This window comes from Dromaius novaehollandiae, chromosome 13 (genome assembly GCF_036370855.1).
Source record: "Dromaius novaehollandiae isolate bDroNov1 chromosome 13, bDroNov1.hap1, whole genome shotgun sequence".
NCBI lineage: Eukaryota > Metazoa > Chordata > Aves > Casuariiformes > Dromaiidae > Dromaius > Dromaius novaehollandiae.
The window spans coordinates 5550033-5577808 of record NC_088110.1 but is presented as its reverse complement, the minus strand read 5'-3'; the positions used below and the strand labels follow the sequence as shown (position 1 = coordinate 5577808).

The following is a 27776-nucleotide window of genomic DNA, read 5'->3' as shown; positions in this document are numbered from 1 at the left end:
TAACTTTCAGATAGAAATAATAGAAGGAATAACAACATCAATTTAGTAGTATAGACACTGGAAGTAATAACATGGGATGTTTGACCTCCTGATACATTGTGCTGCTTCACAATTCCTAGTCTCAGAACAGTGGCTGCATGGTTTGCTAGGCGAGGGCTTACTTCTACACAGTAACTATGGGTGAAATCAGTCATTCTCTGCATGCAGCCAAAACCAGACCTGTGGGAGGACAGTTGGGGACCAAAAGGGATGCATCTAATACAGTCTTTCATGTGCCTGCATCCACCCCAACACAGGATGTGGCGATTCCTCTGATGTGCCTCCACTATGCAGGCTGCCAATCCAGTTGATTTTATTCCTTGAAAAGCTATCTCCATAAAATCCCTACAGTCACCAGCTTTATTACAACACTCCTTAGTAATAGTGGTGGAATAATGGAGGATACCAGGCTCTGCCTTATGCTTCTTGACAACACCATGGAGAAAGATGTTAGAATTTCCTTGATGAGGTGGGGTGGGGGAGAGGAGGGGCGGGGGGGAGGAATCAAAATAGCAGGGGAGAGAGGAGAGAGAGAAAGAGGGAAAAAAAGAGGGAGGGAAATCAGATGCTTCAGTAAGTCCTGGGAGAAAGGACAAAGGAGGATCCCATTACAGATGCACAGATGGGAACGACATGAGGGACAAGAAACAAGAGGAAGAGCTGGGAGTTCAAGAGTAGGCCAAAACAACTAGGACACAGGACCAGTAAATCCAGGATTTGGTTTACTTCAGATTTATGAAACCAGGTTCCGTATTCCCCAGAAAGCCAGAAACACTCCTTCCAAGGGAAAGGAGACAGCACCTCCAGCAGGGAACGGAGGCTCGGGAGGAAGCCGCAGCCCCGCAGGGGAGCCCAGGCAGCCCAACGCAAGCTGGACCCCAGCCTGGCCCACCTGTGCCACCAAACCCTTGATCAGCCTGCCGTGGAGCACAACCACCATACACACAGGTATGGCAGCCTCCTGACAGCATGAATTTCTAGATAGAAAATACCCCGCAAGCCAATGAGAGCAGCACTGGGGCCAAACTTTCTCCTCGCTTCCCAGATTGTTTTCATTTCTACCTATTTCAGCATTTTCTGCGTAAGGATCTTATGCCACTTCTTTCTCCAGCTGCATTTATGAACCAAATTCCAATTTATTTTGACAGGGACCCTCAAAAGAAAACGAGAACCATTCACAAAAGAAGCAGTAGAAACAATCCCAAAAATATCACTTAAAGAATCCCAAATTTTTTTCTTTTCTGAAAGTCATAATACAACCGGGGCAGTAGGGACTTTCTCTCTTTAAAATTTTTCTCCATTAAATCACTAGATTTGTCAGTTTGAGACTATTTATTTATTTGGGGGTTTGTTAAATACTTTAAAAACATCTTGTTAGCAAAAGCCCTAGAGGACTTGCAAAGAAGAAAACCGGTTACAAAAAAAAAAAGTGAAACCCGTGCAGTTAACCTTTGATCAAAGGCTGAGAAAGCTCAGTTTCCTGATGCTGTTTGAGGAATTACAGCACTTGACACGTGCACACATCAAATTTTATTCCCCAAGTTGAATGACTTTAATACCGAATTTTACAAACGTTGGGAAGACAAAGTTATGCCACGCTTTGATGTCTCTCTTTGTTATAATAAATTCCCTGAATTCATTCATATGACCTTGATTTCTTTAATATATAAAGAGGGCAACGTCCCCCCCTTCCCCGCGCCGCCTCTTTGAGCCCTGGCACGTCCCGCTTTCGCATGATGTCATCTCAGCCGCAAACCCTCCGAACACCAAAACCAGCCCTAACTTCCTCAAAGATGCCCTGACCAATTGCTCTTTTACGGTAGGATTTTATTAGGCCATATACCATAGGAAGACCAGCTTGGGAAATATTTTAAAGCGATGTTTTCTCCTATCTTCTTCATAATGTCTTTCCCATCTGGACATAAATGTTTTGGAAACTGGGGGGAAGCCGCCTCCTCCTCCTCCATTCATTGCCATTCAGGATAAAGCAGATGTGTGAAACTGTAATGAAGCCTTCAGCATAATTCAGGTAATCGAGGCTAAAGCATGGCCTTGACAGAGGGGAAGGGGAGATGAGACTCAGCACCCTCCCCAGGCACGCCCCACTCGCGCGGGCATTGCAAGCCCCCGGCCGCACGGAGAAAGGCCTCTCTGCGGGACCCGCGGGCTCCCCACGCACCACCGCCCCCAAACACTTTCAACGCTTGTGACCACGAAAGTTTCTTCTGAAAACTCGATGGGTTTTCCAGCCCTCGCGCGCTGTACCCACTCTGTCGCAGGGCCCTCGCGGCATGCACAAAAGCCGTCGATGCCGCTGAAAATGGCACAGGCAGCCGGGCCGTAGCTGCCGGGCCACCGAGGCGGCTCTCGGCTGCAGCCAGCTACGAGCGCCAGCGGGAAGCCACCGATGCCGCTCGCGGCCAGATTAACGCCGCCCCAAAGCGGGGCCGCATTGCCCTTACCAGGAGTTATGGCTAACGGGGGCTCCAAAGCACTTCCAAAACCAGCCTTTGCTTTTCCACGCTCGTCTTCTCAGAGCGTTTGTGAAGTATCGCCTCGGAGCCGACTGCACGCGCCTGACCTCACGAAGCACGCCGCAGCGTTTACGAGGCGCGGCGCAACGCTGCGCAGGCCTGCCGAGCCCGAGCCCTGCTCCATCGCCCGGCGCCGGCGCCCGAGGCAGCGGCCAGGCAGGGCTGCTCCCCCCGCGGCGCTCCCCAGGCGGCCCGCGAGCGTTATCGGGAGCCTCGGGGCCCAAAACCACCATCGGGACAAGAGCAAAGACAAAACTGCTGCATTTCAAACATGTTTTACTTCGCAATTTTCTCCTTTTAAACAAAAATATAAATACACACGAAGGCTTTCTGCCTTTAAAGAGAAAATACACACAAGGGCTCTTTGAAGAGCTCAGGGAAATATCCAAACAGAAAACAACTTTGGATAATAAATATTTACTGAAACAACTTTGTGGCTATATAATGTCTTTCATCCTGGGATTGCAAAGCACTAACCCTAACAGTAAGCACCACACTCTGCCTTCTTTCTTTACGCTCAACAGCATCACTTTTTGAGGGGCCCAGTTCAGGCAATAAAGTACATTATGTTTAAAATGCTCTGTTACATCAGTTTTAATAGGTTTTTTTGAAACGGAGGCAAAGAAGTTAAACTGACTACTCTAAGTAACAAGAGGACCTGCAGGTACAGAGCCCCCCGACTTCCACTATAACCATCATGCCAGATACTTTCCCCTGCACTGTAGTAAATTATTTAAAGATGGCCTGTGTTAAAGCCAAGGAAAAGAAGTGTATGAAGTGATCCTGCAGATAAAGGTAGTAGGGCATAGAAGGATTTGGTTTACACCAGATAAAGTCCCATCTGACTTGAATTGCCCGATGGGCTGAAATGACAAACTCCAGAAGCCCGAGGCCAGGCCGAAGCCGCAGAGTTTGGACGTGATGTTAAACAGCTCCGAGCTTCGGGGCGCCCATCAGGGAGCCCTGGACGGGGAGGCACTGACCTAAGCTTCAGCAAAACAGACTGTAGTGGCTGTACTGGCCAATTATTAAAAATAGACAGGTTATTACATGGCATCTCAGTTCCTCCTCTCTGTATCTCCTTCACAGGCAGTCATGGAAAAGAGCCATTTAAATTCCCTCATAGCTTTTTTGGTGCTGTTGGTGATACAAGCTTTTAACACCTCCCCAGCTTCGCGGAGGTGTGTTAAATTGCTGTGCAATTCTGGCAAGCGCACAGCAAGTTCGTCAGCCAGGCGCTTGCCGCCCGGGCATTCCTCCCCGGTGAAGCACCAGCTTCGGCCCCCGCGCGGGAAGCCGAGCACGAGCGCAGGGGAGCAGCGCTGTCGCCTCCTCGCCGTGGCTGGGACAAGGCCGGAACCTGCTCCGCAGACCAGGGCAGGGCCATCGCCTGCATTAACCACAGCCTGCAGGGCATCTGCTCGTTCTGACCTCAGAAGGGCTTAAATTTCTGGTGAACTGTTGGGTCAAACTTATTTATTGCTTTCCCCTCCTCTGATTACATACACGAGCAGCTGTAACCTAGACTTCCACTTACAATGAAGTGCCCAGGCTTTCTTAACAGATCACGTTACTGTTACTTGACAAATTAACCTTTTCTTCTTTTGCACCTCCTATTTTAAAATATAGGATCTTCCATGTTTAACCTCCTCTAATATGCAGACCAGTAGTAAAGCTCCACTACAACATGCAACAGCAGAATTATTCATGTGCCAGTGAAATGGATTCACACAGAAAAGCAGTAAGTGGTTGGGTCCAACACAGACAACAGATATCTCAAAGGTTATTTAAACTCTGAAAAACACATTTAACCATTGCCCAGAGTTGGCAATTAAAAAAGTGCAAAACCACAATGGTCTTGTTCACAAGCACATTGCTGAACTGACCTTCCCTGAACTTTAACTTCTCTGAACCTTACTGACAAGGTTCATCTATATCCCAAAAGGCTACAATTAACTTTCTAAAATAAATAAATAAAATCCATACAGTAGAAGAGTGTTTTGTTTTCAGGGTTTTTTGCCTTTTTGTCTGAAGAATGATTTACAGCATTATTTCTCATGCTGTTTCAGTGGACAAGTTTTGATTAATACTTTCAGAAGATTAACATGGGGTTACAGTAGATCTGTGTTTCTGAGCATGACCATTTTGTTCAAGGAATTGCTCCATAACCTATTTCTAGTAAGCAAAAGACCCAACATCTGCTAGGGAATGCATGTGCTCTGTTAACTGCAATCAAATGTCCACACAATTAAGCTGGAAGTTACAGACTGTTGGTAAGAAAAATAATCAGCAGCAGTTACCGAGTTTCCGATTAAGAAATTCGTAATCCCTCTAGCTTGCAATGCACCAGATCTGTCCAAGTAAAGAACAGCTGACCCACACAAGCTTGGCATACTCCCAACTGCACTTCAGCCCTGGATGATCTTGTAGTGGACAGAGAGAGGAGGGGAAAGAAAGAAAGGGAAAAAAAAGAAAAAGAAAAAATCTACTGATGACCTCCATTGCTACAAGATTGGACCCTTTATTACCTCAAAAGGCTGAAAGAAAAAAATAATTTTCTTCAGGTTCTAAAAACTGCAACTGTCAACCTTGATAACTTCAAACCTCTGACTCCCTAAATCCTCTCCACCAACCAAATTTCGTAACTTCCTGATTCAGGTGAAGTCATTTTAAGTGGTCAGGTAAATTAATGAGCTGTGCTTCACTCTGTAGCCCTCTTATTGCCCATTGCATCTGCTATCAAACCACACAATCAGAAACACTCTTCAATTCATTCACACTTCAGTGATGTTCTAAATCTGCACCTCAAATTTAGCAGAGATTATTACTTACACATTACAAACTGCAAACAAGTAACACACTAGTTCTCAAGAACATTTTAGTTCTGGGATTGTCTTGGAAAACTTACTGTTTTTCAAATTGAGTTGACACAAAAGTACTCATTTCAGCTCCACAACTGTACGTACACCCTGACTTGTAGTAGGTTAAAAGCTGGCTTCACAAGTGAGCATGTCTTCCCTTAAATGTATATAGTAAAGCTCTCAAAATACAGTCAGGAATTCTGTTTTGCTCTCCTAGCCATGCCCACTCCCTTTTGAGAATTTCGTCCCTTAGAACTGTTAAGAAATGCACATGCAATTTATGCTTCCAAAACTTCCCAAAATAATTTATTACAATGTTCTCTTGATGGAGACTTGGGTCTGGAAATTGAAGCTAGCTCCTAAGAACTCAGTGGGCTGCAGACAGAGGAATCTAAGTTAACGCTTGAAGCGGTGGAGAGAAAAAGGAAAGAGGAAAAAAAAACATAGCATCTCTTATGCTGCCCACATAAGCAACCTAGTGTTGATACTCTTCATAACTGGAAGTAACCCAAACAAACTGCATAGAGGAAATGAGGAATAATTGCTAATCAAAACACATGGGTTCAGAATCGGCTGCTTTACCTAGTGTCTGAACTTACTGTGTTAAGATTACATCAGACCCCAATACAAGATACAATTTTTAAGGAGGAACAAAATACTCGAGACATTATATCTCATTAGCAAGCGTTCCCTTGCACACATTTGTTTTCTTTTCTTCTCAAATGCTGAGAAGTCCAGATACAGTGTCTGCAGTACCTCCAGGGCTCCTGGCAGGATTGCAATATATAATAATCACCTCAGATTAAATCATAAGTGTGTTAAAAAAAGATGCAGTCATGATTTAGTCCTTAGTGAGACTTAGAAACCTCAGAACATTCAGTTAGCCTAATGAAAAAAATCTGCAAAATTTCAAGTTGCCATGTCAGAAGTGTTTCTTTACTTTCAAAAGTTTGTTTAAGATTGCCGAATGGTCAAATCAGTTTATCACTTAAACGTCACAAAAATCCATAGTCCCGGAAACATGCAGTGACCTGCTTCTTGTCTCATATCACAACTTTGTCTAGGACCAGTTAGGCAAGAGAAAGAAGCAAGATACCTACAAACCTGACTTACTTATTGCATTTCTCTCTCAAAAACAGATATTTTTAGTAACTGCCCACCTTGTTTCATAATGTTGATCCACAAAGCTCACTGCAGCCCATTTAAAGAAACATGTCTTATAACTTAATTTCTCTACTTACTGCACATGTTCAAAGTTGAAATTTTAACTGGCAAAAACTAGCACAGGTCTGCTGACTTCAGTGAAGTTACATTAAATAGTTTCTATTTCATAAAAGATGCTTCACTTCCATTTTCACTACATGATATAGACATTGACTTAATCCCAAAGATAAAAAAAAAACTTTCTTAATTAAGAACCAAGCAGAAAAAGTAGTTATGTATTAAAAATGGAAAAAATCTTTGTTTCAAATGAAATTTTATAAGAGAGATTTCTAAAGTCTCTTGCTTTCTACTGGGAGAAGTGACTGAGAAGAAGAAAACAAGGAACTCTGAAAAACTCTATGTCTCTCCTGTTGTCTTTAAAACACACAGAATACCTGACATACAGAAAAAAATTAATTATAAAGCTTACTTTGTAGCAGATAAGATTTTCAACTCTGATGCACTTCAGCATTCAGAATTAAACATGGGTTATCAGAGCTTGGGACTGACTTTTCTCACACAGAAGAGGTTCTCTCCAGACTGACTCCACCTAAGGGAAAACAGCCTTTCTGGAGGAAGGATAAGGAAACCTCCCCTCTTTTTGAAATACAGAGTATTACTTCAGTTTTCAGCTGCTGTAAATCAAGGTAGCTCAAGTGATTTCAATCCCCTTTGAGGCTAACGGAGCTGGTTATGAGTTACACCAGCTGAGGACATCCCCGTGGATTACTCACCTATTGGGACCTGGTGCTGCAGATGGTTCAGGGAGCGAGGGCCTTGCCTGAGAAGACTGCGCAGCTGTAAGGCAGAAGCCAACCAGCTACAACAGGGATGGCTGGCACCTGAAGTCATTTGTGCAGTTCAGTTCCTGGTCATGCTGGGTTTCAGAGCATCTTGTTTGCTTACAAATCAGTGCTTTGTTACAGAATTGCTCTACCTCTCCAGAGAAAAAGGCAGCAAAAGAAGGCAAGGAAACTTTGAGCACATTTCCCTCCCTGCTAAGGATACATGGCAGACATCACAAAATGGTGCTCGCGGGGACGTAAAGCCTCTGTATTCCTCCATGAGGCACACTGCTCCAGATTTGGCCGGCCGGCCAGAGCACATCCCTAGGAACACAGCTGCCCTACCCACCCTGGAACAGCAGCAACTCTGCAAGGATTTCATTTGCTTCATCAAACCACGCTGTTACCCTTTCCCTGGAAAATGACTTTACTGTATTCTTAAGTTACTCTAATGATGCTTAAATGTCTAGACGGTTTTAGTGTTTAGATGAAAACTCTAGAAATAAAAACAACAGAAAAGATGTTTTGTTACATTGTGATAAGCAAGAGATATCTAAGGCTGAGTGATCTATTCTGCCTGCCGCTATCCTGATGTAAATGGAGTTGGGATGTAGGGATGACATGACTAAAGCTAGTCTTGATCTAATCAGGTGTAACTGAGAACAGAATTTGGCCTAAAGCTACAAAGTGTTCAAGTTAAAAAAAAATCTATCTTAGCAGGCAGCCTGCACTGCACAGACAAACGCAGTAACACGTAGATTTGGCAAACAACGTACTACCGGAGAGGGAAATGTCCCAGCGCAGCCCACAATAACAAACTGTCACTGTTCAGGCTAATAAGAACAAGCACTTAGCAAAGCTGATGCAGAGAATGGGAGTGATCTTTACACGGTAGCAAGTGACTGCCGCGAGAGAGACGTTTACGGCATTTGGAGCCGTGTGTGGAACAAGGCCACCGCCATCCTCCCGCTGTGCGAGTGCCTTAGGCGGTACACAGACGTATCAGCCTTTAATCTCCTCCATATTGCGCAGAATTGAGACCATAATCAGTAGTAGATAAAGAGACGTTTTCACATTTATTTATGTTCCGAGTGGCAGAGAAATATGTGCCAGCGTTTGAAGCCTTAGAAATCAGATGTGCTAGGGGTTTTGTGCATGTGTCACCAAGCATTACAGAAAAAGATCTCTCACTAATTTACTAAAAGCTATGCTAGGCACTTATAAAATAACTTTATCATCATCTCTTTGTGGTGACTGTTCGTTTCCTCTTTGATGTTGCATCTCAGATAGTACCCTGCAGCAGAATACTTAGTGGGACCATCATTCTGCTGCATATCTAGAACATTTCTGCTTGCTTTTCTCTCACAGCCATTTGTAACCTGTAAGGCAGGCCTTTGGTTCACTTATTTCTTGCCCAAACGCCACATGGCCCTGTCCATTGATTTCAGTGAGCTTATAGCAGTGTAGGAGCATCAGAACGAACATATCTTAACATGGAAGACCCAAATGACTGTCACCCCTCCATGTCTGAATCTGGCTTCTGCCAGAAGAATCAGTGCTTTCTGCTTTACAGAGATGAGAGAGAAATATTTTGGTCATGGTTAGAAAAGCACAGCAGTCACTCCCAGTGAAGTTCACTGAGACACATGCAATAAATGTTCTCAAGTTCTGGGAATCTGAGACAAAGTATTTCTGATTCTTCAACGCTTGTATTCACATCCCAGCTTGGACTCAAAGTTAAGTGCCTTTAGCTTAAGAACATAAGAAAAGCCATCATGGTTCATCAAAACACCCCATCTAGCTCTACTGTGGCTGCCTCTGGTGGTCAAGAGTGTAAGAATATAAAAGACATGAAATGTATAGAATGATTTTTCCTCATATAAACCTCCTAAGCTTCTAGGAGTCCAGTGTTTCAGAGGCTGCCAGAGCTACAGGATGCCTTTAGACCACTGTCTTTAACAGCCACTGATTAATCTGTCTTATATGAACTCAATAAATTTAGTACTCGAGTTAGCATCAGATCTGGCATTATTCACTACAACTGTGTGTATATTACTTGACATAAACATTTCCTACCTCATCTGTGGGCTGTGAACACCAATTCTAGAGGCTCTATTTCATTGCTCAGTGCAAGTGAATGATATATATTGAGCCAGCTCACATTGATACCATTCTTCTTCAGGTAGTCCATAACCTTTCTTGCTCATAAGAGCTCACAGACCTGTAGCCCAAGAGCTTTCATCACCACATGTGCTCTTAATGAGCAACTTTAGCACCTGAGAAAACACAGCCTGCTTGGCAGCACTAAACAGCCATCATTTTTGGATCTTCTTTTCGTGGTTCAGTGATGCTGTATTTGGCACACTAACCATGCAGAGTCAAAGGAAGCACAGTTATCAACGTAGCATTTGGGTTAGAAGAGAGCTTGCAAAACCGAGGGGTAACACTAGCTGCCCACTAAATGTCTTCCCTTCACTGTGTACAGCGTATGTATGAGAATCCTAAAGGTACTTCGGCCGACAGTATAAGGGGAGCAAAGGTCTTATCTGTCTTGGGTGAATTTTCAGTTTGGAAAAAGGAGAATAAGTTGCAATTTCCTTCTTTCACTCTACCTCATTGTCTCACTACTCCATGGATCCTCTCCAAGTCTGACCACATTTAGCATGGTTCCTACATCTTGACACTCAAGCAAAGAACCTTTTAAGAAGAAAAACTGACTCAGACACCTCCAAAGAGTGAAACCATTAATGCTTTGCAGCTGCACACAGTTCCAGGTGATATATACCGTACAAGAGATGGTGGCTGTCTGAAAGTCACCCATGGTTGGCTGTAACAAACTTTCATAAAGATCTTAGCATCACTTCAGACACTTGTGATGCCTTCATTAGGTGCCTGCTGCCTGCAGAATTAAAAGCATCTTGCAGTAGTCAACACAGAAGAAGCAAAGTAGAACATAATGCTAAATCTTTAGAACATCTCTTTTCTGCAGTTAGTACAAATTATCTTTGAGTAAATATAAGTCTGGAAAATGTATATTAACTTTAAGTTCAGCAAATTCTCTCATAGGAGAAGGGGGAAATTAAGCTTAACCTTTTTTACTTGCCAGCTGACTTCACCCGAGTGTTGGAAGTATTTAAATGAATCTAACATTCTTGAATTATTTGGGCTCTATCTTCTTATAAATATTTATACTCAGTATGAATCCAAGACAGTGTCTCCATCTAAAAATAGCATTCTGATTTGTGGCTTTGCAAACATGAGATGAGAAGTCAGAGCATTATAAACCACATGCAGTAAGTGTATGTGATTATGCTCATTAAAATACTCTAAGTGGAAAAAATCTTTACTACCCTGGGATAGCAGAGAAGCAGGGCAGACTCCCACCTGGATCCTGGCTGCAAGCAACTGTTGCCAAGACCTCGCAATCTCTTATTTCTAATAGTTCACTTGGACCCTCAGGGACTTGCTGCTCGCTCTGAAGCTAGTGCCTGGCTCTGCAGAGCTGGGGCAGAGGCACTGCTGCTTGCTGAGTAACCTCTGTAAGATTACCCAGCGGGTTTCAGGGAGGCTAATGGGAGAATTCTGGTCTGGACTTCCAAATGTCCAAGTTGGAATTTGAAAAATGTCATGGAAGAGCTCTAAACAGGACATTTAGACTCCTGTTCTTTCAAGATTTTATTGTTTAAAAAGCATTTGGCCTGCCTGTAAGGGGATTAGTGTTTGAGTATTCAGTGTTGCCACTCAATGGATACCGCCTGCAAATGGGAGCTTCTGGAAGCAGAAGAATAAATGAAAACATCGCCATCCCATAATTGCCATCTGTCTGCTATTCTACAGCTGGCCCCATTAGAACAGACATTTTACTTTCATTCTGCTGGCATCTGGTTTAGTTTTAAAAGCATAAATCCTCAGTAGAGATTGTCTCTCCCACTCATTTAGGCTTTCTCCTTTCCTTCTCCAAACACCTTCATGTTGTTTCCCAGTGATCCCAGTGTGCTTCTGCTCTACAGAACAAGGGGGACCCTGATCCTTTTCACTTCTCCTCCGACTGAAAGCAGAGCAGGAAGAACTCCCATAGCCATGTTTATTCAGCTGTGAAACAGGCTTCCAAAGGAAGTGGCAAATTGCTAACACCTGAGTCATTTTATCACAGACTGATTCAAAGCATTGCAGAATGCGTGCGCTCCTCTAGCAGGGGCATAGCTGATCCTCTATTGTGAAAAGCACAGTGAGAAACACGTAACTCCATATTCCCTGCCTGGAGAATGCAAAATAAAATATCAATAAAATCAATAAAATCAAAGCTGTGCATCAGTTCTTCATACTAGGCAATAAATGCTTTGTCAGGCTTCTGATTCTCGCTCTTTTCCAGTCCATGTTGCATGGAAACACGTTCAGTTTAATGTGTTTCCCCTTGATCGGCCGCTCTGACTGGGCATAGCTAGCAGGAAACGGACACCCTGGAGGACACATACTTACTAAATGCCTCAGAACAGTGAGGTGGCTGGAATTTAACACTTTTCATTTAATCCCCCAACACACTTCCCTTTTAAGTACTTAGTTATAAACCTAATCTTCTTGGTAAACTACACTCTCTTTCATTTGTCAGGATGTCAGACACGTTTTTCAGGTATTTACTCACTTCACTGGCACAGAAGATATTCATCTGCAGGAAGCAGGACATTCACAGTGAAAGCAATCATAGTTCTAGCTCATGTGTTAACTACAGCATTTCTGCTATATCAGAGATATAATTCTTTGGCCTGGAAGGGGAGCAGAGATGAAAGATGCCAGACGAGAAATCAAATTCAGATGGCTCCACAGTGTCCCCTGCCAAACATTTCCTTGCGGTCCCACCCATTCTGTGCACATGCGTGACCACAGTCCAAAGGAGGGTGCACTTACTGACTGGTCAACCTGTAAAGGAAGGTCTTGCTTATGTACTGGATTGCTAACGCTGCAGGTAAATGAATCCTACAACAGGAAGTAGCCCAAAACAAAACATTTTAATGACCTAAATAGTAAACATTTTAAATGCATCTCATGTTGGTGGCAAGTGCAGAAACTTAGGATTATGTGTATTTTTTCCAATTTGAATCTTCAGACAGAGTAAGAAACATCATCCCATATTGCACTTGCTGAATCAGTTCAGGCTCCAAATGGTTAACTTCTTCCAAAAACGCATTTTCCCTTCTGGGCTTCCTCACTATGGCTGAAACTGAAAACAGAAGTGCCAGAATACCACAATAAAGGCTGTTCTTACCGTATTTTTGAACAGACTAGAAGAGGAAGGAAGATCAAGAAACCCTTTGAGAGATAATAAAAGACAAGCACTTGAAAACTGAGTTGTGATGTGGCCACCAGAAATACCGCTCTTAGAAGCAAAAATACTTGTGAGCGCATCCCCAGAGAACAGACTGCCAAGCCCTGGCTCAGCAGCTCTGCTCTTTCTTAGGGCTAGGTTATGCAAGACTCCTCTGCAAGCACGTGGAAGGAGGGCAGAAAAGCAGCAGTGGCTTTTGTCAAGTGTCAAGCTATCGTGGCAATCAAGGAATTACCATATTCGATTAGGCTGTGTCCCCTATCAAGTTCCCCTTAGCAGTCGTCAGCACCAGACGCTGCAGAGGAAGCAGAGACAGTCCTGGTGTAGCACATCCCTGGGAGACGTAGACGTTCCCTCCGTTTCCCCCAGGCAGCATGTGGCTACAGCACTGCAGCGTCGGGGAGGGACTGCCTCCCTCTGCGCTCAAACAACGGAGAGGACACGCAGAGAGCGTGGCCCCAGCCTGGTAGGTCTCTGGATCCTCTCAGAGTAATTCAGGGACAGCTGTAGTCCAAAGAACATTTCATTTGTAAATGCGTTTCATAAAGCGATGGGAGCTACCCACATCCAGCCACATGGGTTTGTGTTCCTGAGCTCCTGAAACACTTCAGTGAGGTGCTTCTCTTGTAAAACAGTGATGCACACCACGATCCTTTTAAATGTCATATCAGGCAGAAAGTGATATTCTGCATGGTGAGCTAACACATTTTTAATAAACAGAAGTCATCCAAGTAACTTTTTGCTATGAACATATACCACAGTAGCCCCAGCTCACATGTTCATGCGAGATGAGTACACAGCCCACTTTCTTCCCTATTACCTTTGGAGAGGCAGCAAGGCAGCCTCAGGCAGGCCCCGTCTCCCTGGGAACATCGCTGGGGAGCTGTACCACTTCAGACTTCTTCAAAATAGGAAAACATTTCAAAACCAACCACACACTTTAATTACTCGCAATTAGAAATTCCTGGGTTTGTGTGTTTACAGCTCAAAAATGTTAATGTGTGCCAGTTGTGTCAGAAAGCTTGATTAAGCTCTTTAAACTGAACTTGAAATGTTAAAACACTCCAAAGACTCCATGATTAGAGTATCTTGGGGGGCTTTCCAACGCGACATGTGGGAGTCAGAAGTCGTTTAAGAGTCTCCTCACTGTTCCCAGTGGACCACAGCGTGCCTTGCAAAGACACGCACCCAACAGACTTGGCAAAAGATATCTCGATCTGGCAGTTTTACAAAGACTGGGCAACATCTTAATCGTTACTTCAGGTCACTATCTGCATGGCACGTTGGAGTTAGGGCTGAGGTGAACATACCCAGTGCGGAGGGACGAATAAGCAGCTGTGAAATGAGGTAAAGGTGAGGCTGAATGGATTAGTTCTCTCCTGGTGTACAGCAGAGCTGTGATATTACTTTTGTTAGAACATTAAAGACTGCAAGAAACAGCATCAATAAGAAACTGGTGTTGGACTAAGTTCATAGGTAAAATACAAAGAGAACAAAAGCTACTTTTTCTGGCCTAATAGAGATGATATTCCCTTAGATATGTATGGCTGATGATGAATGCTAGCTACACAGCTCTCCATGTGTCATAAAATATGAGCAATAAAATAAAGTCAAAGAATTGAAAAGACAAATAACAAGCCTCTGTGCATCATTAATGAATGATGAGGGCAGAAAGGCAGAAGATAACCCTCCATGCATATAATAATGATGTCTTTGACTGGTGGTGCTTCTCTATGCTTGCACGTTTAATAAAATGTGTTAGAATTAAAAATTTAAAAATCAAATCCGTGTGCTCCATTAAATATGAGGAAAGAAGCAACTCTAGCCTAAGTTAAGATCTTCGCATTGCACATTTCATTTAAGAATGAGCTGTACTGATTTACGCAAATGCTCATAAATGAAGCATGGCAGCATTCTAATATGGAAACAAAGCAAGTTGTACGGTCCGTAACCTCATGTCTTATTAAAGGAGGAGTTCTGAGAATTAGCAAAAGAGTTAGCAGCCCACAGGAAACTCTATCTATTATTGTTTCTACTGACATTTTGCCAGCTCCTTTGTACCTGAAGCTGCTGCAGACATCAGGCTCTCTAGCAGGGCACTGTATTTTTTCCTGAGTATCATGCACTAGAGAGAAGACACTAGGAGTTCATGTTTTGCTTATAACATTGTCCATTGCAAAGGAACTGACCATACTCTGTTCAATAAGCAAAACCACGTGGACAGATTGGAACAACCCTTTCAATAACACATGGACTTCTTAGTGGAGAAATGAAAACACCAAGAATGGCAGCTTTCTTTTTTCACAACTTCAGGAAGTGTTTCTGGGCTGTGCTGTCTGCTCTACTGCAATGTACCGTGATGCCATCCAATCCAGCACACCTTTACCACGAATCAAAGCTGCATTTCAAACTTTCTCCAGGATTAAAGACAAACCCACTATGTTCCCACAGGCACCCTCAGACGAACATATTCACAAAACAGCTTTGCAATTGTAAACATTTTGGGGACTTCTGAAAAGGCAGATATTTTCTTACCCTCTTGACTAAGAAAAGCATTTAGTTCTTTCCCAAATATTGTCAGTTAGGCCAAACCAAAATGTACCCATTTTTAACTAATCACACCTTGATCGTGCTGTGCTGGTTTTGAAAAACCCAGCAACATTCTGAGTGTTTTTTCCTTTTGTTATAATTATGGGTCAGTTCAAAAAATGTGGGATTTCACATCCTATGTTGTCTCTGTCTTGTTCTTTTTTACGTACAGCTGGGATCACTTCCTAACCTTGCCTTTGCTGCCTGTCATACTACCATCATCCCCATGTCTTGATCTCTCAACTGTTCAAAATGCAGGCAAGAACAGGCAACAATCTCCAGTAAAAATGCAACATTTCCTAGACTCTCGATATTATAGACACAGATCAAGGTGCAAGTACCTCACTCTGGGAAGATTTCACCAGCCTTGGCTGTGGTGTGGCAGTTTCTGCTTTCCGCAGGCTGGAACTTCCAAGGAACATTCTCCTTTGAAGAAGAGAAGGAATTTCAAAACGTCACATCTGCAAGAAACAGCAGGAGCATGTTGTCCGTAATTCTGGGATGTGGCTAAAGCATGGCATGGGTTAAAGCTCTCCTTAACAACCATTTAGCAAGTGTTCTTGACTTACATCACCAACAACCTAGTGATGAAACCACAACAGCTTGAATTTCACTATTAGAGCTGGTGCTAACCTTTATGGCCAAATTCTCAAGAATAACTATATAATGCCTGAATTTTTTTGTACTGTGACCTTGGCAACAAAAAAACTGTATTAAAGAAAATGCTGGTCATAGAAAACACCATAGTAGGGTAACAAGAAGTAGAAACAGCATGACTCTGCTGGTACTCTGAAATGTGGTTGCGCTGAGTTTTATACTGAACGCACACTGGAGCTGTGCCTCTACAGAGTGTGCCGGAGGGGCAGGAGGACCCCCAGGTGTGTGCGGCCAGATGATGGGGCGAGGCTGACGTCCTGGAAGAGCACCACATAACAGAGAGCATAATGGAGAAAGCGCAGGTCAACCTTTTAAGAAAGATTCACAAGCCATCATCATGTCCCTCACACCTTGAAGCATTTTTTTTCCTACAGCACATTAACAAGTACTATTTTTTTGCTCCACACTTTGTTTGAACTTAAACATGATAAAAACGTGCTTTAATGAACCCCTAGTGTCTCTCAATGTCTTCCAGGCTAAGCCTACTCAATTTACAAAGCAAATGATTTTCTTTTTCCTTTTTTTTTCCACGCTGCCAGCTCTGCAAATGTAACCTGGGATCTGAAGTCTGATCCTAATGGCTCAAGTATCATCACCAGTAATAAAAATCTGGCAACCGAAATTATCTGACAGTGATGCTGTCTGCTGTGCCAGACAGGGCAGAAAAGCAGCTCACTTTCCCACAACTATATTGTCTCTTAATTGTTAGCAGCAGTAAAAGCGCATTTACATTAAGTAAGCAGATACGTCAGACATATGAGGAGCAGGTCTATGGGGTGAGTGCCATTGTTTTACAGCCCCTTCCCTCACTCTTATGGCTTTTAAGAAGAAGTTACTTGCAGTATGTAAACTAGAAGCAGGACCTGCATGTGGGCACTGTGTGACAGACAGCAGAGCTAAGGAAAGCATCTGGCTTCCATGCAATAGAAATCTTAAACCTTAAAGAAATTAAAAGCCCTTAAAGTAAGAGACTCTGTCCTGTTCCCCAATTAAATGAATGACCAACCTTCTGTGGGCTGCAGAAAGAGCTGTCCACTGTCAAAACTCTCAGGAGCAAAATGCTGCCCATTTGCTGTACCACACTTGAAAAGCTCTTGGTCAAAATGCAAAGACTTTTGCTTTAAGAACACATAATTCTTAGGTTCTTAGTTATGCAGTTTTCCTCAGGAAATAGAAATTGCAGTGTTTACTACACCATGAGATCAAGCTATTTTTAGGAGTATGCTCTACGCAAAGAATTCTGTGAAAGAACTATCAAAATTCCCGTCTGGTGACTTACTCACAAAGGGGGAGAGCACAGGTAGCACGTTCAGCGTGTGGGAGCCCAGGAAGAGCAACAAATCAGCAGGTTGGCTGATGGCAGGTTCTGCCTGTGTTTCAATGGAGTATTACATATCTTCTAAATATATATGGCTGCATAACTCTAACAGGAACCAAGTAACAAACTTCACAACTAGTATTATATGCCAGGATGAGGGGCATGATTTTCCACATAGTCTTCCTGTTATTCACATTTTTATTATAGCAGTGTATTAATGTTGGACAAGTTGACTCAGCCAGCTCAAACTTACTATTCAGCAAAATCAAAAACCAGAATGAATAGAGTAAAAATTAAATCCAAAGCTTGGTGCCATGGGAGAGAGAAAGGCAAACTTCTTACAAAAGAAACTTGGAGAAAGGCAAGTAAGAGCTGTACTGAAATCATGTTTAAAAATTATTTTTCTCCAGCTGAATGACAGAGCTTGTCACTCCCATATAGTATAAATGACTGAATAGTTGGGATGAGCAATAACACCATGATTGAGTCAAGCCAAGATTTGATTCTTAGCTCTGCTACCAATTCATGCAGATAAATCATTCAAACTCTTTGTGCTTTGACTTTCCCATCTGAGAAAGGAGATATTCAGCTTAGTTCACAGAGCTGTTGAAATGTTGATCATTTTTATGCATACAGCAATGTGAACTCATTGGGTGAAAAGTACTTTGGAAGTATTACATATTCTTATTATTATTATGCCTGCTTTCCTCTTCCTACTGCTTATGGGTAGTGCTATTCTTCTGCCTGAACTTCAGCCCATTAGAATTGACAGTACAGAATTTACATTCTTTGCTTTGATAAATGCATTTAATTTTCTTCAAGCAAATATATTCCAATCCAGCATTTAAACATATGACTAATCTCTTTTGTTTCACATGACTGTTGAGTAAAAACAAGTCCTCAAGTGCTTTGTCAGATTGAGGCCATGAGATTTTTCGCAAGAATAAACTGCATTTGGCGGTTGAACCTGGTGATTTGAAAGAAGGTCTCCTCCAAAGCTTGAAGGAACGATTAATAATTTGGTTACCATCCCACGGAAATGAAAGTGGGATAACATCTGTATAACTGAAAAAAAAAAGATAAAAAATTGCAATCACAGTCCTGACTTGTGACCTAGAGCTCTAACCCCCACTGTGAGGGCTTGCTTCGGCTTTGAAGGGGGGAAAAAAGGAGGACTAAAAAGTTTGAAGGAAGAGGCAGATTCTTCCCTTGGCCATTCCTCCAGATTTTCCTTCTCAGCCATGTCAGATGTGGTGCATTGCCTAAAACTATAAGCATCTGATACACAGACAATGTCTTAGATCTTTTCTGCTGTCTCCTGTGTCACACGTTAGTAGTAGTTATCTGTTTCTTATACAATCAAAAAATTGATCTCGGGTAGAAGGATGTTTGTGCAACCCATGGGTTAAAACATATGTGAATTCTTCTACAGTATTTGCAGCAAAATGAGCTATATCCATGCATATTCCTTTGATTCAAACTTGTATATTCACATTAATAATAAAAAGTTGGTATGAATCAGTTCTCATATCTGTATTAAATCAGGTAGTAATATTACAGTGCTCACTTAGACTCTGCTTTTCCTGAAACACTGTATTAGGTGAGAGATTCAGTGTGACTAGGGCTGCAGTTTGTAATCTCAATGTTACAGATTATTAGGATTTTATCTGACTTCCATATAAACAGGTTTTCTTGATCAGAATAAATTCCAGAAGGCTGAGGATAATCTTTCATTTTTTCCATACCAAAACTCCTGCAAAAGCCTGAGATGTGACAAGCCAGGTAAGCAGAGCCCCAGCTCTGCACCCCGAACCAGGGAATGCACCCTTAAAGAGCTTCTTGGAACGATCTCATCAGCCTTAGTGAAAAGCTGAACCTGACAAACTTCAGTGAAACAAATGAAAATGGAAATTTCTGTGCATAGGAGCTAACACAGCTATGAAATAGCTTAACACAGAACAGTCTACCGGTAAGTCACAGAAAGGTTGAACCGATCAGCCATGTATGTGCAAATATCCCTTAGAAATGGAGAATTCTGCAGGGAAATCTGGGCCTGTTGCGCCTGCAGCAATGAGCTGAAAGAGATGATGTGCAAAGGTCTCCAATGGCCATGGGATGCAAACCATGACAAAGCCTCTGAGAAACTGGGACACCTGAAGAGCCCTCCTTCCCCCAAGTGCTGGTATTATTAAGTGAAGCAAAAAGCTAAATTCCATCCCCAGGAAAGGTATTGGATCAATCTTCTATGAAATATGGTAAGAATTAACTTATATATGCAGTTATCATGCAGCAGCAAATGCTGGTGGAGAGGGAGGATTTGATCGTGAACCAAGAGTGTAGAAAAGCTTCTTGTCTTCATCTATGAGAAGACTTTGCTGACTGAAATAAACAGCAAATCACTTGTTTCCTTGCCAAAAAAGCCTGAAAGATCACCGCTCCCCTGAGAACACAGAAGGCTGGTTTTGATGGTTACGGAGCTGTGGTCTGTGAATCACCTGACAGACATTTGTAGACTGCAGGCCCCATCGCCAGAGCTGACAAAAGCTCAGCAGAGCAGTGGCCAGAACGAAAGCAGGGGCCGGGGCAAACGCCCGTGTCCCGTCCCGGGTGCCACGTGGCCTGCCATGACTGCGGAGATCCAGCAGCACGAGATGCTTAGCTGGGCTAGGGGAGGCTGCAGAACCTCTCACTGCAAAGAGCTGAAAGCAAGAGGACATACTTGGTTTTACAGCATGTACGTTCCCTCCTCTGTAAAGCACAAATCAGCTCTGGAACAGGATGATTACTCCATTGCAGAGAGTAAGAGGTAATACTAAAAAAACTAAAAGGAAACTTAATAATACCATAGAGATGCTGCTGCATCAGTATAGAAAACAACATGTTTTCTGTAATGCCTTTCAATCAATCGCTGCACACAGAAGTTCCCATTGTTTATTTTCCTGTCACTGGAAAACACGGATTGATTTGCTTAGGATCACGATTCCTAACTCAAATCTTTCTCTATGGCATCAGGGCAGAGGCAAAAAAGGAACTCCAGAAATAAAAATAAAGTAAATTTCCATTTAGATTTCAGTATAAAACCTTAATCACGTTCTTCTTTGAAACGCAGAAAAAAATATGTGATCCTGATTTTGTGTAGAGCAGTAGCAATAAATTTATCTTAAAATCTGCAAAGAAAAACTATATAAAACTTGTGCAAATGGCTCTAGGATCAGGCTCCCGGACAGGAAATGTGGACATACTGTACGGCCCATCAAGTTGCCTCTGGAAGTAGTTTAGCCATTTATTTGCCCTGTATTAATAGTAGTCAAGTATGAAAGAAATTAACAGCCTATAAAATGCACAGGAAGGGTAATAAAAATGCTGAAAGACAAAAAGTTGGAATTTAATCCCTTCATAGAAACAGTCTCATTGACCATTAAAATGCTGCTTTTCTTGGGTGATTCCCATTAACAACTAACACAGACAGCTAATGGACAGGCAGGTGGTGCCGCTGGGTCAGGTTTTCACTCTAATGGAAGCTTTCCTTTGAACTCAATACCTCCCTTTTAGCCCCCGAGGGCTGTTATCCTTCCCCCGCTTCTCCCCTTTGGGATTCCCTTTGTGCCCTGAGATTTTTCCCCTTTTTGGCATCTTTGAGCTTGTAGCTCTGTTCCTGAGTCCTCTGTGCTGGACCATCGACCTAGTAGGTCTTGTTCAAGGAAAATAAGCTGACCTTGATACCTACTTATACAAGAAAGCAGCTCTCTAAATAAAAGCCATGAGTCCAGTCTACTTAACAGTCCCTTGCAGCAGCTCCTGCTGCATGTGCGATGCCTGAAACAGCCGCACAACCTTGGTCTAGACATCGAACATGCTTGGGCACATCTGATCTTGAAAGTAACCCAAAGTTTTCTAATACAATGCCACAAAATCATGCTCAATCAAAATAAAACCTGCAGTTAGGCTACTTTTAGTTGGATTTAGCATTCCGAAAAGGCTCCAAACCCAGCTTCAAATGCCCTAACAGCGGCTAGACTTGCAGGAACAGCCCAGGGGTATTAAGACTCCTACACAAATATATCTGCCAGCCAAAAAGCCTTAAATAATCACATACACATAACAGTTAACTTCAGTATGTTGACAATAAAAATAGAAGAAAAACTCCAGATAAGTCTTTTCCCCCATGACTGTGCCCAGGAATTTGATTTTGACAGTTCTCAAATTGTAGTGTTAGCAGTTGGTTGAATTACTATGTGAAGAGTTAGTAATATAAAACAGAAAAACTTTGCAACCTTTTGCAACATAAGCAGGAGTAAGCACTGAAGAAATCAGGTAATGCCTCCTTTACAGGGCAGTTATTTTTATATTTATGATACTAAGAAATTATTGCTGCAGTAAAGGTAAAGGTGGCAACTACAGATGGTTGAATGATGTTCAAAATAGTTTATTAAACATTTTTTCATCAAATCTTGAAGAATGGTTTGTGAATCATATCTTCCTACTGTTAAACCATTTCTTTAGCTAGTAAATAAGCTATTTTGCCAGCTTGCAGTGACTAATTTATTCAAATACAATTTTTTCCATTATTCATCCCCCTCTCAGGGCAAATTTTTTCTGTGAAAGACCTTTATGTGACTTATTGACCAATTTTCCTTAGTTCCCCTAGACTGTAAATTTTGTTTAATTTATTACCTTTTGTATATGTAGCAGGTAGTCAAGGATTGCGGGTTTTTTTCCTTTTCTGAAGGAAAGACCATTGCTTGGCTTCCATACACAGCACGGGGAAATGCAGCAACACAGGCTGACTATTCAGCAAGATCCCACCCACCTCTACTCCCCGCGAATGCAAACAATCAACTAATCCCACAGAGAGGAAGACCGATCCCTTAGCAGACCAAACAATAATCCTTAAAACACAACCCACGACTGTAAAATCAAAGCCACAAATGCCCTCTGAATGTTTACCCAGGAAGGCAGATGAACCAGGAAGACTACGAAGTCCCTCCAAAGGACCTCATGGAAGCCCCCGTACTAACTGGACAGTATTTTAAGGGCCCTGGATAAAAAGCATGTTCTTCATGTGAACATGAAGAAAAGCATGAACGCCAGGTGAATCAAAGTATACACAAAGGCCAAATAAACTGAAACAAACTAAATGGCCCATAAAAAAACCACATAGCCTGGCACAACAGGTTTAATCTAGCGTAATACATTCTGTTACTGTACTTGCTTAAGCCCAGCTTATATAACATAGGCCAGAAAAAATGTACTTGATTGCTGCACCAGGCTGAACTCTTCCAAAACTCATTAATTTCCCCTCCGTTGTTTGAGTGAAAGCAGTGACTCAGTTTCCCTTTATGTGAAAGAGGAACTGTCCTACCGCCTTCACGAGAGCCCTGGAGCGAGTACCTGACGGCATTTTCACTCACCATCTCTACAAACAGTAACTGAGCTTCATACCAATCTGTAGCCTTTTCTTGTCTACCAATGTGGACTTTTAAACTATGAGAATTTAAGGAGAAAGGGGTGGGGGGAGAGGGAATCAGATGACTGCAGGCCCCTTGGCCTTACCATTTTTCCAGAGTTTATAACAACAGGGACCTCTCTGTTCTAAAAAAGCTTATTCTGCTCTCCGGCGCTGCTGGGATGAAAGGCAATTTGCATTCAGCATATAGCACCAGCGGTCAGAGGCAATCACTTTCTCCACCGATGACTGTGCACTTTAAATCCTTTGCTAGTTCAATTGCTATACATTTGATTTTAATTAAAGTTCTGTCATGAATTATAAAAGACCAGATCTTCAAAGTCATTAATTAAGGCCCCTTGGTGTCTCAATACTAGCATTACAATGACACGTGAGCTGCACAGTGCCCGCCAGCGAGCGGCTGCCCAGCGGCAGCAGCCACGCAAGCAGAGCTATTATTCAGCCACGCGCAGGACTGCGCTTGCCGGCTGTGACGGGGAAGAGCTCTCGCCGGGACACGGGCAGGAGCGCGGGGGCAACAGCCCGCTTCGGCGCGGCCCTGCTCGTGAGTAACGTGCATCTTCCCAGAATTCGATCAATGGCTCACTCGGGGAGGTGCCCCTTGGGGTCTATCTCTGAAATTCAAAAAGCAGAAATTACAAAGCCCGATGTGGCTTAGGAGCTCTTGCTCTTACTACCGTGCGTAACGTATGGAGGCTACGAGGCTTCCAGGCCACGGGGTGCACCCCAGCACGCTTACTCACATCTTTCACTGCAAGATGCCTCATTAAGATCAACAGGATCACCGACAAAATACGACACCAGCCAACATCAACATGGACAGCAGGATCTGTCCCCAGAGCTACTTACGATCGTGCTGAGTTTACCAAGCTTAGGCAAATACAGCAGCAGCAAGGCTTCTTTCTTCTGCCAAGCCACCAGTGGTGTGGAGTTTCTCGTAAAGGCAAATTAGTTCTGCATATTTTATCTGTAAGATCCACTTTCAACTAGGGAAACCACCAGTGAGAAGCCTCTGCCTTTCCCTACAAGTAGCCCCACTTATTTTTTTGGAGTCGCTTCAGAAAATGAAATACCACCCAACACAAAATAACTAGGTATTTTTCATATGTTCAAACCAACTGGGAAACCTACTACAGTAAGTAATAACCCCATTTGTAAGTCACTGTGGAATCAGATCTGGTAAATAATGGAAAGAGCTAATATGCGAAAAGGGAAAAAAGAGGGAAATATAAAATCAGGTACTAATAGTCATTGTATTTTTCTTTGAAATAATGTAAGTTGATGCACATTTTTATGTTTTATGTTGAGTGCGTCGGTTTATTTTGGAAACAGCTCATTTACAGGTGCACTGTCCTCAGAGAATGCCAAGAAATCAAGACTAAAAAATCCTTATTCCAATTAGCTTGATTCATCTGCCAAAACAAAGGTTTCCTCGTGCTCCTCCGCAACTGAAAGCTCGACGCTAAAACCTTTTCTTACTGCACTGCTGAGGAGTGGCTTAAACGTTGTTCTCTCTCGGTGAACGACAAGTTGTGTGGGCAGGCCGGACCTGCTGGAGCTGGCAAGCAAGGCCCTTGAGAAAGCCACGGCCATCTTCTCACTTGAGCTTTTCTTTCATCAAGCTGCTAATCTTGACCAATAGGCCAGCATGACCTTCTTTAAACTCAACAGCCCTGTATGCTAAAAGGGAGTCCTTCGGATTCAGAAATAATGGAAAACATATCAACACACAATTTCGCAGTATTCCATGCTAGCTGTTCAGTTTATGATGTCTGATATTAGTCATTACTGTATAGAAACTATTCCTCTGAGTATTTTCATAGATTCACCCTAAGGGACAGCCTTATTTTGTGTCCCATTTATGGCGGTTTAGGAAAATTTCCACATCATTGCCCTGCTATTGAACATGTTTAATAGATCTTTGTAAATACTGGACCGCCAGGCCATTTCTGTATGGCCCCTAACAGGTTATATTAATTATACACTGTCAGGAAGACTTGGTTTCTGTTGCTTTTGCTATCAACTTGTCCCATTAATGAATAAATAATACGCTTTGCATAATGTCTGAATTGTTATTAGTAATCAAGAGCAGAACGTCCACAGCATCTGCGTACCCACTTGCTTCATTACGGACATCCATATGACTATGCAAAAACTCATTTTTTTATGAAAAAGCAAGGCTTAAAAATAACAACATTCCTGAAAATGATGTCCTGAAGCAAAAAAAACCCTTTACAAAGATGCCATGGCACCAAGACACAATGAAGTCTTCAGCTTCCTGGGAGACGTTTCTGGGCTATTGTCCAGCTCCGGCTCCCCATCAAGCTGACGGCAAATGTTCTGTTGGCTGCAGTGGGACCTTAGCAGAACCGTTCGCCTGTGTTTTATGGGCTACTCATGAAATCTAGTCCTCAAGAATACACGTATAGAACATGACCATAAAAGCATCACAAAAGGGTATTAGTAAAGCACACTGTAAAAAAGAGGGTCCTAAAGTCTCCTCTCAGAATTGCTAATTCACCTAGAACATTTGAAATTGCAACAGAGCTAGCAGGGCAATTTTACAAAGCTTCGCTAAAACACCATTCCCTCAGTTTCTTTTATAAAATAAGCAAGTCACTGCATTTTTCATTTGTTAAGTAAGTGTCATTAGCCTGTGGTACCAAAGGAAAAATTCTGGTAAGGGTTAAACTTCTATTATTCTTCCAGGCTAATGGAAGCATTGAAAATATTGGCAAAGCCTATGTCTTCAAAGGAAGGCCAAAGAAGGCCCAAGTATATTCACGCTGGAAAAAAGAAAAAATACAATTACTCCCTTGCATTATTAAACTATGGCTTTTTCGTGAAGGCACCGTACTTTCCATATTTGGCTTACTGGCAAAATTTTCACCAGAGACATTTCTATTAGTTACCTTAACAGTTAATAGCTCAGGCATCTGCTGCTTACTATAACCTAAGCCTAAATAGACACCTAGAATATATGTTTTATTTTTATATCTATTACATTAATGACTGAAATTTTGGGGAAGAGCAGGCAATGACCAACTTCTGTTTCAAGTAGGAGTGCTGGAAATCAGCTGGTAACCAAATCTCGTTAGGCTTCAGAGTTCCTCAACTAACTAGCTAGCAGAACGTTCAACAGCAATGAATAACCACAATGCCCCAAATTCTAGCGGAATGAACTCACCAGACCTCATTTTGTCCTATCAGATACTTGAAACTAAATAATTAAAACTGCTCTGAACTACACTCCTCGGAATTTAAAAATTGAAAAATGGTTAACTGTGTAGAGATGAGAGAAATTTCTCAACAGAGTTTGCACTTTGAGCCTCCCCTCGAGTGTCTGCCAGCGGCAGGCGGGCACACAGACGTTTGCACCGGTGCCACACGTAAGCTTGGCCCGGGGTTTCGACTGCAGTCGCTCAGCGTAGTTCTGCTGAACTAATTCACCCAGCAGAAGCTTTGCGATGGCAATTAACAGCAGCTGAGGACACAGGCTGGAATTTCTGCTTCAGACAGAAGTATAATAAACATATGCAATGGAAAATGCCTTGTCCAGAGTAAGAGAATTACCAAAAATTCATTTCTAATTTAGCAGCAAGCTAACAAACCAAATCCATGTGTCAATGGAACTTCATGTCCTTAGGACCTAACTTCCCAAAACACAAGAGATGAGAGAAACAAAAGCAAAAATATAATTGCTACCTTAAATGCTGAAGATCACATCTGGCAGCAACTGCTGGCCCTTTGTACGTTGTGCCCCCTCAGCCCTCCGTACACCCCCCCCACGCACACACACAGATTTCCAGCACTTTAAAGACTCCCTCACACAGTGGTCACATATTGCAAATGTGGATCACAGGGTTTGAGCCAGCACTGAGCAGGCAGAGAGGATATCCAGATAAGGTGGACATAAATTGTATGAATATTTAAGTCTTACACTCCCCATTAGGATCAACCCTTCAACGTACAAGTCTTAGGTAAGCTGACTTGACTGCAATATAAATGAGCTCTTGCTGAAGTTATTAATCCTTTTAAAGTCAAATGGGGCCTGCTGTGGCTAATCATTGCTTCCTGGAGACACTTTTACTGTAATGGATAAACTGCTAATATGATGCCTGTCTCTGTTCCTACCTGGGTACACGTCTCCATCAGTCAGCTACAGCAAACACCCGCTATTGCTGTTACAGGCACAGTATAAAGTGGATGGCAAGTACTTGCAGCTTATTGTTTTACCAGTGTAAACCACCAGAAAAAAAAGATGTATTCCCTTAGTATATGAACATTATTATTTGCACAGATGGTCCACCCTCGGCAGAGGTCCCCCTAAGAAAGCAGCAGTCAGTAGATAAGTGAGTCTCAGGTACCTCAGGTTCCCTGGGGCTTCGGGCTGGCACCCCTTCGGCAGCCCTCCGAGAGGTGCCGCGCCCTGCAAGCCAGACATGTGGGAAACAGCGTCGGCTTCCCTTAGGTTAGCTGACTCCCAGGCTTTCTTCCTGGAGCTCTTTGGTTTTCCCCATCCTTATGAACTCCTCTTCCTCAGACCAGAAGGAAGAAGGCACTGGAGCGATGACCCAGAAGAACTTACAGAACAGGATCAGGGCACAGGAAAAGGGGCTGCAAGGCAATCCTCGCAAATTGAGAAGGAGCCAAAGACCTGGATAAACTGGACCCGGGACAGCCCCAATCTCACCCTTCCTCAAGCCCAAGCAAACTTCTCCACCACCTCAGCTTCGGGTCTTCCAATCCCTTGGAGCAACACCCTTAGAGTACTACACTGGCAATATTCTGACAATTTTAATGTGTTACTTCTTTTTGAAAAATCCTGCTAAAATCAGTGCAACTCCATCTCCATTAATCAAACTGCTGGTTTGTTTCCTAAACTGGAAGCCATAAACTGACAGCTCAGACCCTTGAAGTAGCAAACGTAAGAAGGGATATATATAAAGTACAGCAAGAGTTTACTTGGAGATTTACACCCCACTACACCCTGTTATGGG

At 42.7% G+C, this 27776-nt stretch overlaps 1 long non-coding RNA gene across 1 annotated transcript in view; it reads right to left on the bottom strand.

The window, feature by feature from the left end:
• The window catches only part of LOC112984390 (uncharacterized), a 591798-nt gene that overhangs the window by 490584 nt on the left and 73438 nt on the right, over positions 1–27776 (bottom strand). The window contains exon 4 of the long non-coding RNA XR_010391380.1: positions 15676–15795. This is a non-coding gene — a long non-coding RNA (uncharacterized LOC112984390). The remainder of the gene's footprint in view (positions 1–15675; positions 15796–27776) is intronic.